At 44.9% G+C, this 9,161-nt stretch overlaps 1 protein-coding gene across 3 annotated transcripts in view; it reads left to right on the top strand.

The window, feature by feature from the left end:
• Positions 1 to 1,574: 1,574 nt before the first annotated feature.
• Positions 1,575 to 9,161, top strand: part of Ptp4a2 (protein tyrosine phosphatase 4A2) — a 33,386-nt gene continuing 25,799 nt past the window's right edge. The window contains exon 1 of one of the 3 annotated variants that reach the window (XM_038332818.1): positions 1,575 to 1,727. The gene's annotated coding sequence lies outside the window, so the exon portion shown is untranslated. Of the gene's footprint in view, positions 1,728 to 1,858; positions 1,917 to 9,161 lie in introns of those variants that run through there. The other 2 variants (XM_038332819.1, XM_038332820.1) reach the window with 2 other exon arrangements.

Genomic DNA, 9,161 nt, shown 5'->3' with positions numbered 1-9,161 from the left:
CAGGATTACTGTGTTGGGGATAGACAGCCCAAGCGGCATTTATTTTTTATTTTATTTTTTATTCTGAGACAGGGTTTCTCTGTAGCTTTAGAGCCTGTCCTGGAACTTGCTCTGTAGACCAGGCTGGCCTCGAACTCACAGAGATCCACCTGCCTCTGCCTCCCAAGTGAAAGTGTGGGCCACCACCGCTGGGCTTCAAGGGACATTTCCATTTTCTTGTAAATAGGTGTCAATTCTGGGCAGGTTAAACTTCCCAGGATGGATAGTAAGCACTGACTTTTCTCCTCCCTCCCATCTCTCTGGGGGAAGTCTACCCACTTCTCAAACTAGCCTCCAGGGCCTTTTGCTGCTCCATCTGGCAACAGCCCAAACCAGTCTCCCAACTCACGGGTAACTACATTTTCCTATCCAGAACTCAGGACACATGAACTGGCAAAGAATTTCTGGCCAGGTTTCAAATGCAAAAGGCAAAAATGTTCCCGATGGAGAATCTCTAGAATTATCTTCAACTTGTTAAAAGGGGCATTGATTAGATTGGCAATTAGACATCCAACCCAACCACCCTTTTTTTGAGGGATCAAGAGTCAATTTAGGGAGCTATAGAACCAGTTCCACAGTTTTTTTTTTCTAAATCACGCTTATTCTTCATAATTTATATTGGTACCGAATAGCATCTGTGAAAATGAGATTATTTCCGCTTAATACTTGAGAATACTTAGGAAAAAACTTGTTCCTTAAGTCTGTATTTCCGTCTGCCAAGGAAGGTCTGTGTTTTGCTAGCGGGGGAGTGGGCTGGAGAGGCGGACAGAAAGAGCCTTCGCGAAGTACACGCCATTCGAGGCCTCCAGGAAGGGCAGCCAAGTACTGAGCTACTCGGTTCCGCACTTCTGAGCAGGAAATCCCCATGCTCAGGCCTCAGTCGCCGCCCAGTCCCAGTCCCAGCGGGATCTGGCCCGAGGACTCGCCACCCGGGAACGGGAATCCGCCCGCGACCTTGCGGGTCACTGGGCGGCCAGAGGATCTAACTTACACCCAGGTGTGGATGGGGCGGTCGCGGCGTAGACGGGCGCTTTCCTCGGCCACGTTTGTCACCCCGCTCCCCCCACCCCGCGCCGGTCACATGGACGCCTCTTCCGTCGCCCCCAGTGTCGAGTGGAGCAAACCACGAAGAGGCGGAGCGCGGCAGGCGCCCAGGGCAGTGGGTCGGCGCCCCGTAGGCAGGGTGGGCGGGGCCAACCGCCGCGAGCCGCCGGTAGCCAATCACCGGCCCCGGGGCGTGGCTATGGCCTCGCGCGCCGCGCCCCGCAGCGCCCCCTGAGGGGCGGCGGCGGGAGCTGGTCCGGCTGCGCGCGCAGCGGTGGTGGCGGCGGCGCGATCGGCCAGGCTGTAACCGTCGTCCGTCCGGGAGCGGCAGGAGCGGCAGCGGCGGCCGGGAACGGCGCGAGGCGACGCCAGCAGGCAGCGGCGGTAGCGGGGGCAGCGGCGGCAGCGGGGGACGCAGCGGCAGCAGCGGCAGCAGCAGCAGCAAGACGGACTCGTGGACACGCGCCGCCGCCGCCGCCGCCGCCGGGCCGGGCCGGGTGTCGCGCGCCGAGGCTGGGGGGGAGTCGTCGCCGCCGCCGCCGCCGCTCCCGCCGCCGCCGCCGCCGCCGAGGTGACTGAGGAGAGAGGCGCCTCCTCGCTCCCGCCTCCGCCGGCCTTCAATGCCCAGTCCCCAGCTCGCCAGCGTGAGTGCGCCCCTCCCGGGCGGCCCCGCGCGGCGCCCGGGCCTCGGGCAGGGGAGGGCGGGAGGCGCCGCTGCCATTAGAGCAGGCCCGAGACACGTCCCCGGAAGGAGGGCCGGGCCGGGCAAGGGGCGGGGAGCGCGGCTCGAGGTGGGGGAGCGAGCGAGCGAACGTGAAAGAATGCGGGAGAAGGTGCGTGTGCGGGCAGCATGTGTCCTTGTGGGGGCAAAGGTGTGGCGAGAGAGAGCGGGGGTGAGGAGGAGCGTGGCGGTCGAGGAGGTGTGCAGGGGTGCGCCTGCGTTTGTCCGGCGCGTGAGCACAGGCATCCTGGAGGCCCCTGGGTCTTTGTGTTGCTAGTGAACCTCCGTGTCCAGGGTCTAACTCGCTCAGAAGCGTGGGATCCGTGAGTTGCGGTCAAGTAAGAGAAAAGGGTTTGAGTCTCCCATGACGCTGATCTTTGGCGCTTTTTTCCCTCCTTTCGTAAAAATGTATGTAAAATTTTGAATTTCTAGAGATGTCTTTGCCATCTCCCCACCCCCCATTTCCTAGCGCTAACTAATCAAGCTTGACTCCTGCCCGGGATCCCGAGTTTTTGCCGGTAGCGTATTGGGAAGCGTAAACTTTTTTTTTTTTTTTTTTTTGTGGGTAAATGCTTAGTGTCCAGGTCAAGGATATTTAGTGAGGTAAACTGCAGTGCCTTTGAGGCCGTGACTCTCTTACCCTTCTGCAGGAAAGCGCCTAAGAAACAGTCGTAGTATACAATGTCGATAAATGCCATAGTCAAGTTTCTGTCTCTGGATTTGTCAAGAAATATAAAGTGACTAATCTAGTGTCATTGTAGGCATTCAGCAAATGCGTCGCTATACCTGGATTAGTATATGTATTTACTTGTTTCCGCGCTCTGTGTTCTGAGCAGTTTCAGACAGGAAGTGAGAGAAGTTGAGCCTTGTTAGGGTGCAAACGGAAACTAAGGCTATAGAAGAACACATTATCAGGACTTCGTTTTCTGATCTGGACATTTTTAGTTTCGGATTGAATGATCCGACTTTATTGTTACTGGATTTTTCTCTGTTTGCGCTTGAAGAAGGAATTCGTTTCATTTGTTTTATTTTACTACTTTTAGATATTCCAAATAGGATCCTTCTTGTAGTTCAGTATGGTCTCAAACTCTTTGTAACACAGTTTGGCTTTGAACTCTGATCTTGGTCTTCCAAATATTAAGATTATAGGTGTATAAGTAGACTGAATTGGGGATTGGAGATGAAGAATTGTTGAATTTTATACCTTAATGATGTAATCATAGATGGTAATTGGAAATACGTAAGCAAAGTTGAAGTTGGTGCCATAGCTCTGTAATCTCTCCTACTTTGGGGTCAGAGGCCAGAGGATGGCCGAATCAAGGGCAGTTTGTGAAACTTTGAGAGCTTATCTGAAAATAGTAAAAGGGAGTCTGGGGAAATAGCTCAGTGGTAGAGCACTTTCCTTGATATAGAGAAATCCTAGGTTTAATTCCCAGTGTTACTACTACCAAAAAATGTTGGGAATCAGGAAAGTTTAAAAAAAGGCGGTTCTTTTTGATAATGAATATAGACTTACAGACAAAAATCAGTATATTACGTGAAGTTAAAAATTTTACATGTATGTAATATCTGCTAAAATATTTTTAAGAGTGAAAAGTTTGGTTCTGTAGCCTGGTCTGGAACTTCGCAGCCCATGCTTGGCCTGGCATTTGTGGTAGTGCTCTTGGAGCTTCCCCAGTGCTGGGAATGCAGGCATGACCCACCAAGCTTAGGAAGAAATTAATGGTTTTCTTAGTGTCCCTTTTCTCATACTGAGCTTGAGAAGTGGTTTTGTCATTCCCTGGAAGATGGGGGTGATTAGTAATAAGTGCCACTGTGCTACAGGTGTTTTTAATACTCATTCCCTGCTCATATCCACAAAAAAGTTGGAGGATATCCTCATTAGATACCTTGGCACATTTGTGAGATGCTTGTTTGCCAGTCACTAGGGATTTGGTGATGTGCCCCCTTGACTGTATAGTGATGGTGTGAAATATATGAGGAGCAGTTACTTTGTTCAGTAACACAAGAACTGGATTAAAAATTAAGGTCATCTAAAGTCCCTGATTTTTTCCAGGACACCAAACCATTCTCTCAGCATCGTGTCTGACTTTGAAATTTCTTGTTGTTAGAGTCATTCAGCAACTTGCACACACAGGAGCTGTGGAAGCTAATGGAGAGGACTAAGTGTCTTTGAGGCAAGAGGATCCTTGTAGGAGATGCTGACTTGAGGCTTTTGGGTGCCTAAGCTAGGCTTTCATGTGGGAGATTCTACCTTGAAGCTGTCTTGGGGCCCCAGGGTGTGTGCTTTGAGACAGTTTTTATGAGGCTCCTGGGGTATGTCTGGGAGGAAAGTCTGATTAAAGAAATGTAGCAGACTTTATGTTTGTTGATTTTGTGTGTTGTATGGGGTGCGTTTATCGGAGCTGAGGAGTTCACTGAAGTTGCCACTTTGAAAGTTTGTATCTTGGGATGTGCAAATAATTAAGAGATTGTAAATCAGTTGTAAGAGAATACACTTGAAAGTACTCTGTTAATTATAAGTTGGACTCCAGATGCATAGTATTACTAAGACAACAGCTTGTTACATTTAGTGTCTACAAAAACTGGCCTTTCAGAACACCTTCACCAGTGAAAAATAGTTCAGAACTTCTGAACTGGGTATTTTCTGACTCAGAACAGAAGTCAAACCACTCCCTCTATGAGTCAGTCAAGTAATATTTAATTTGATTGAACCAAGTTTATAGGCAGAAACCATTTACAACATCACTGAACTTTGGTGGCATTAGGGAAGGAAGAGTAAATGAATGCTTCTGCTTTTTGTTTGTTCGTGTTTTTGTTTTTCAAAATAGGGTTTCTCTAGGTAAGAGCTCTGGCTGTCTGTCCTGGAGTTCTCCCTTGTAGACTAGGCTGACCTTGAACTCCCGGAGATCCACCTGCTGGGATAAAAGGGGTAGTGCTACCGTTGCCCAGCCTGCATGTTTTTTAAAGTCAAAGTTTCATATGTGTATTTATATACTTGCTGAAAATTGTGAGCAGAGTAAATTGTAATTCTTTTTCTCGAGTTAGCCTCCCCTTACACCTAGGCCTATACTCAGCTGCACTTTCAACCCTCTAAGTGAACTTTTTCTGTCCTTCACAGATAGTTTCCATTATGTAGTAATTGCAGACTACAGTTTTGACACAAAGTTGAAATTCAGTAGGGATTTACATTACAGTTTGACGGTTTATTGGAATTTGTGGTTGGAGATCAGTAAAGCCTCTGGAGAAAGCATTGATAGAACGCTTCAAGAGAGCGACACACAGCTTTCAGACTTTGACTCTGGAGATGGAAACTTCAGTTAGAGCCAAACCTAAGTAATGCATAGGTAGAAGTTGGGGATCATTAAATAAAATTTTGAGTAGAAATCAGGACTCCGTTTAATGTGGTAGAGCAAATAAGCTTAGTAAGGAGGATAGTGGTAGAATGTGGTTTGGATGCTTGTCAAGTCCATTAACCTTCAGTGCTCTGGGTTCCAGCATCCCCTTCTTTAGAGGCCTTTTTATGTCTGATCACAAACCATCACCTTTATGTCCATCCAGGTGACGGTTCATCAGGTAAGGGTGCTTGTTGCCAACTGACAACCTGAGTTTCATCCTTAGAGCTCACAAGAGACAAACTGCAAGCTGTCCTTTGATCTCCACACATATGCTGTGGCCCTCACAAATGCACATGAACTCACAATGGGCAAAATAAATATAAAAAAATCCTAAGTCATCACATTCTAAATTAATCCTTATAGTGCTAGTCTTTCATCTTTACTAGTAAGGAGATTGGTTTATAGAGTAAATGTTGGATTCCTAGTTTTGGAATCTAAGCTAACAGAACAAGGTTGTGAGTGAAAAATTGTTTTCCTTTTGGAATTAAAGCTCTTACACTCCTGCTGAAGCAGTGGATGCTACTAATTGACTTTGGGAAATGGCCATTTGAATTTAATTTGTTGGACACAGGAAGAGTCTCTCCCCCCCCCCCCCCCTTTCAACTTCAAAACTATTATACACAGATGTGTCTGGTATCTTCATGAACTAAATGATTATCCATGAATTACATTCTCTAGTTCACTTGGCTTCCTGAACTGCTTTGGGCCTTGGTGCCTTATCCAAAGGATTGTCTGGTGTAGAGCTGAAGTGGGTGTTGTACATAAAGCTCCAGCTCCTGGAGTTGTAGAGGTCTGGGCCATTGTTAAAGTAACCGTTTTCCCTGACCTCCATGAAGAGAAACTGCTTAAAGCTGTAGGCTCTCTGTCTTCTTCTCACAAGTCCTCAGGAAGTTGCTAGGACTTGGGTGAGAAAAATAACCTTTCTTTACGTTCTACACCTTTTGATGGCATTTTCCCTCTACTATATTCTCTCTCTCCCCTCCCACCACCTCTTTTACCCCCTCCTTCCTGCCTCCTCCTTTCATTTTCTTCCTGAGACAGGGTCTCTCTAACTATCTGGCTGTCCTGGAATTCGCTGTGTAGTCCAGGCTGGTCTGGAACTCTTAGAGATCACCTGCCACCACCTCGTAGTGCTGGAATTGAAAGTGTTTACTATCACATCTGGGACCCTTTGTACTATGTTTTCAATTATTGTAGATTTTTAAAGCATCAAAATCTTTCCAAGAAAAATTTGAAAAGTTGATCAGTTATATTTTAGTTTTTGTTATTTGATTGCGTGTTCTTGTTTGTATGCACCAGTTTTTATACTTAGGTTCAGCCTAGAAACTTAATTTTTATTTATGTAATTTATTTTTGTTTTTTCAAGACAGGGTTTCTCTGTGTAGCCCTGACTGTCCTGGAACTCATTCTGTAGATGAGGCTGATGTCAAACTCACAGAGATCTGCCTGCCTGAGTGCTAGGATTAAAGGCATGCACAGGGACTTAATTTTTAATTTTTTTTTTGGAAACATAATTTTTAATCTAGAGGCTGAGGATGTAAGGGAGCTTTGAGGTTACTCTGGGCTACTATGAGGCTATGTCTCAAAATGTTCTTTTTCTAAGTCTAAATCTATCAGGTATTTAAAGACGAGGCTTTTCTGTGCTCCTTTCTTTGCTAGTTGAGCCTGGTCTGGAATAACACACTTTGACCATTAGAGCAATATCCTTTAGAGAAATGATGTTTAATTCCTTTCATAGTACTTTTGGATTGAAATTTCATTCCTCTCAGAATATTAATTACTTTGGCATAAAATGCACCTATGATATATTTGTTTTAGCAGTTCTGATAAATTATATTTTTATTTCTGCAGTGGTAAAAATGTTAGCTTTAAGTAATGTATCATTTGACAGCTCAAAATCAGATCTGCTTTCTTCTAGTTGTCTTACAGCTTTAGGCAAAGTTTGAACATCTCCCCTATTGTTTTACAGGAGGTACTATATTCTCACTTATTTGTGTGTTTAACCTGTATGAATGTTTGGTATTTATGGTTGTTAGTAGCAGGATGAGTTGATGTGTTTTCTACCTTGCATTACAGTGAAAAGCTTATCATAAGGGAACAGAGTGGCTGGTTAGTACAGAAGGATATGTATGAGTCATCAGCAGGGTTTGTCAGCAAATTGAGAAGGATGTGATAGAGGAACAATAGATTCTAGTGACATGATTCTCCACTTCACATGTGTGGTTACAAACAAGTTTTCATCTGGTTGTTAGTTTATTATGTAAATATGAGAAGTACTTCAAACATGAGTCACATATGTACATATACATGTGGTGTGTGTTCTGTGATCGATGGGAAGCTAACACAGAGCCTTTGGTATGCTACTTAAGGTATATCCTCATTCCTGACTGTTTTGACAGAATCTTGCTATGTGACCCCGGACCCAAACTGTCAGTACTCCTGTGACAGTTTCTGAGACCTAGATGGAATTCATCATGTTCACCATACCCAGCTAAGCTATGTTTTGTTTTGCATTTCTAGTGAAATGAGATCTTTAGTTAAATTCTGTTCCTGGGAGAAGAAAAAAAATATCAGTGATCAAGTATGGTTAATGAGTATAGAATTTGTGGGGGGTGGCGTTTTGAGACAGGGTTTCTTAGTAAATAGCTTTGGGGCCTGTCCTGGGACTAGCTCTTGTAGACCAGGCTGGCCTCAAACTCACAGAGATCCACCTGCCTCTGCCTCCTGAGTTCTGAGATTAAAGGCGTGCGCCACCATCACCTGGCTGAGGATATTTTTGTTGTGAAGTTTTGTCTGTGTGTGTGTGTGTGTGTGTGTGTGTGTGTGTGTATACGCGCATCTGTGTGTCTGTCAGAGGAGGCAATCCCACTCTGACAGTATTTGCTCAGCTCTTATGATCACTATTCCACTTTGGAATTTTTAAGGATCTTAAGTGCAGTTTGAACTGACCTGAAATTCTCTTGTATGGTCAAGGTCTCCTCCAGTGTTAATCTGGTTGACCAGAGGCTAGTCTTTTCTCAGGTCACATCATGTCTTTCACTGTGCTTACTTTTTCACTGTTCATATTTTTCTTTAGGAGTCTTTTCTTTCTATTAGGTGTGTGTCTCTGTGCATGTGTGTGTACATTTGTGTGTGACAGAGGACAATTTAATGGGAGTTGTTTCTCTCCTTGGACCCAGTAGACTCCCACTTTTATGCTTGGCAGTAGGTACCTTTACAGACTGAGCCAATTTGCTGGTTCTCTTGAAGTCTTGATCTTCGTGATCCCTTTTCACTCTTTTCCTAACCTATGTAGTGTTAACATGAAAACTTCATGTTGATCTTGCAGGAAGGAGCTTGATGCTGAGTAGGGTGTATGTGGTGTACACAGCTGTACAGATGCCTGGTCACAGATTTTGGTATCATTCAGGACTGGTGGGGTCTTACAAATGGAGGAAGCATTTAGAAGAAGAGGACAAGAAAGACTTGATTTTATGTTCTTAAATTAGAGCCCGTGTTAAACTAAGTGGCAATAAAGATTCTTGGCAAGATATCGGTGATTTCACCAGTTTTACTTCACACTCATACATAACATACACCATTTATTTTCATTGTGAGTTTTTTAAAATCGGAAATATTTCTATGTTTAGTGAAAATAACCATGCCATTATTGGACAACTAGTGATTAGATAACATATTAAAGAGACCTACAGACACACATATGACTATGAAATGGGATTCATAAAAACAAGCATAGAGGAAGTGAGGTGTAACTTAACCAGTTTTCATCGAAATGCAGACAAAAATGCCCTAACAGCAGAATGTTCTCTGGGGCTCAAAACAAAGGACTTTATGCTGACAAGATGGGTTTTTGGAATGTCTTATTTGGTATCCTGAACATAAAGAATCTCTTCCCCCTTTCAGGGGTGGATACTGGACAAACTGTGGTTTTGTCAATGTATTTGTCAAAGTGAGAATGG

This window comes from Arvicola amphibius, chromosome 6, assembly GCF_903992535.2.
Source record: "Arvicola amphibius chromosome 6, mArvAmp1.2, whole genome shotgun sequence".
NCBI lineage: Eukaryota > Metazoa > Chordata > Mammalia > Rodentia > Cricetidae > Arvicola > Arvicola amphibius.
Note: the sequence above shows the minus strand (reverse complement) of the source record. Positions and strands in the feature narration are given on the sequence as shown.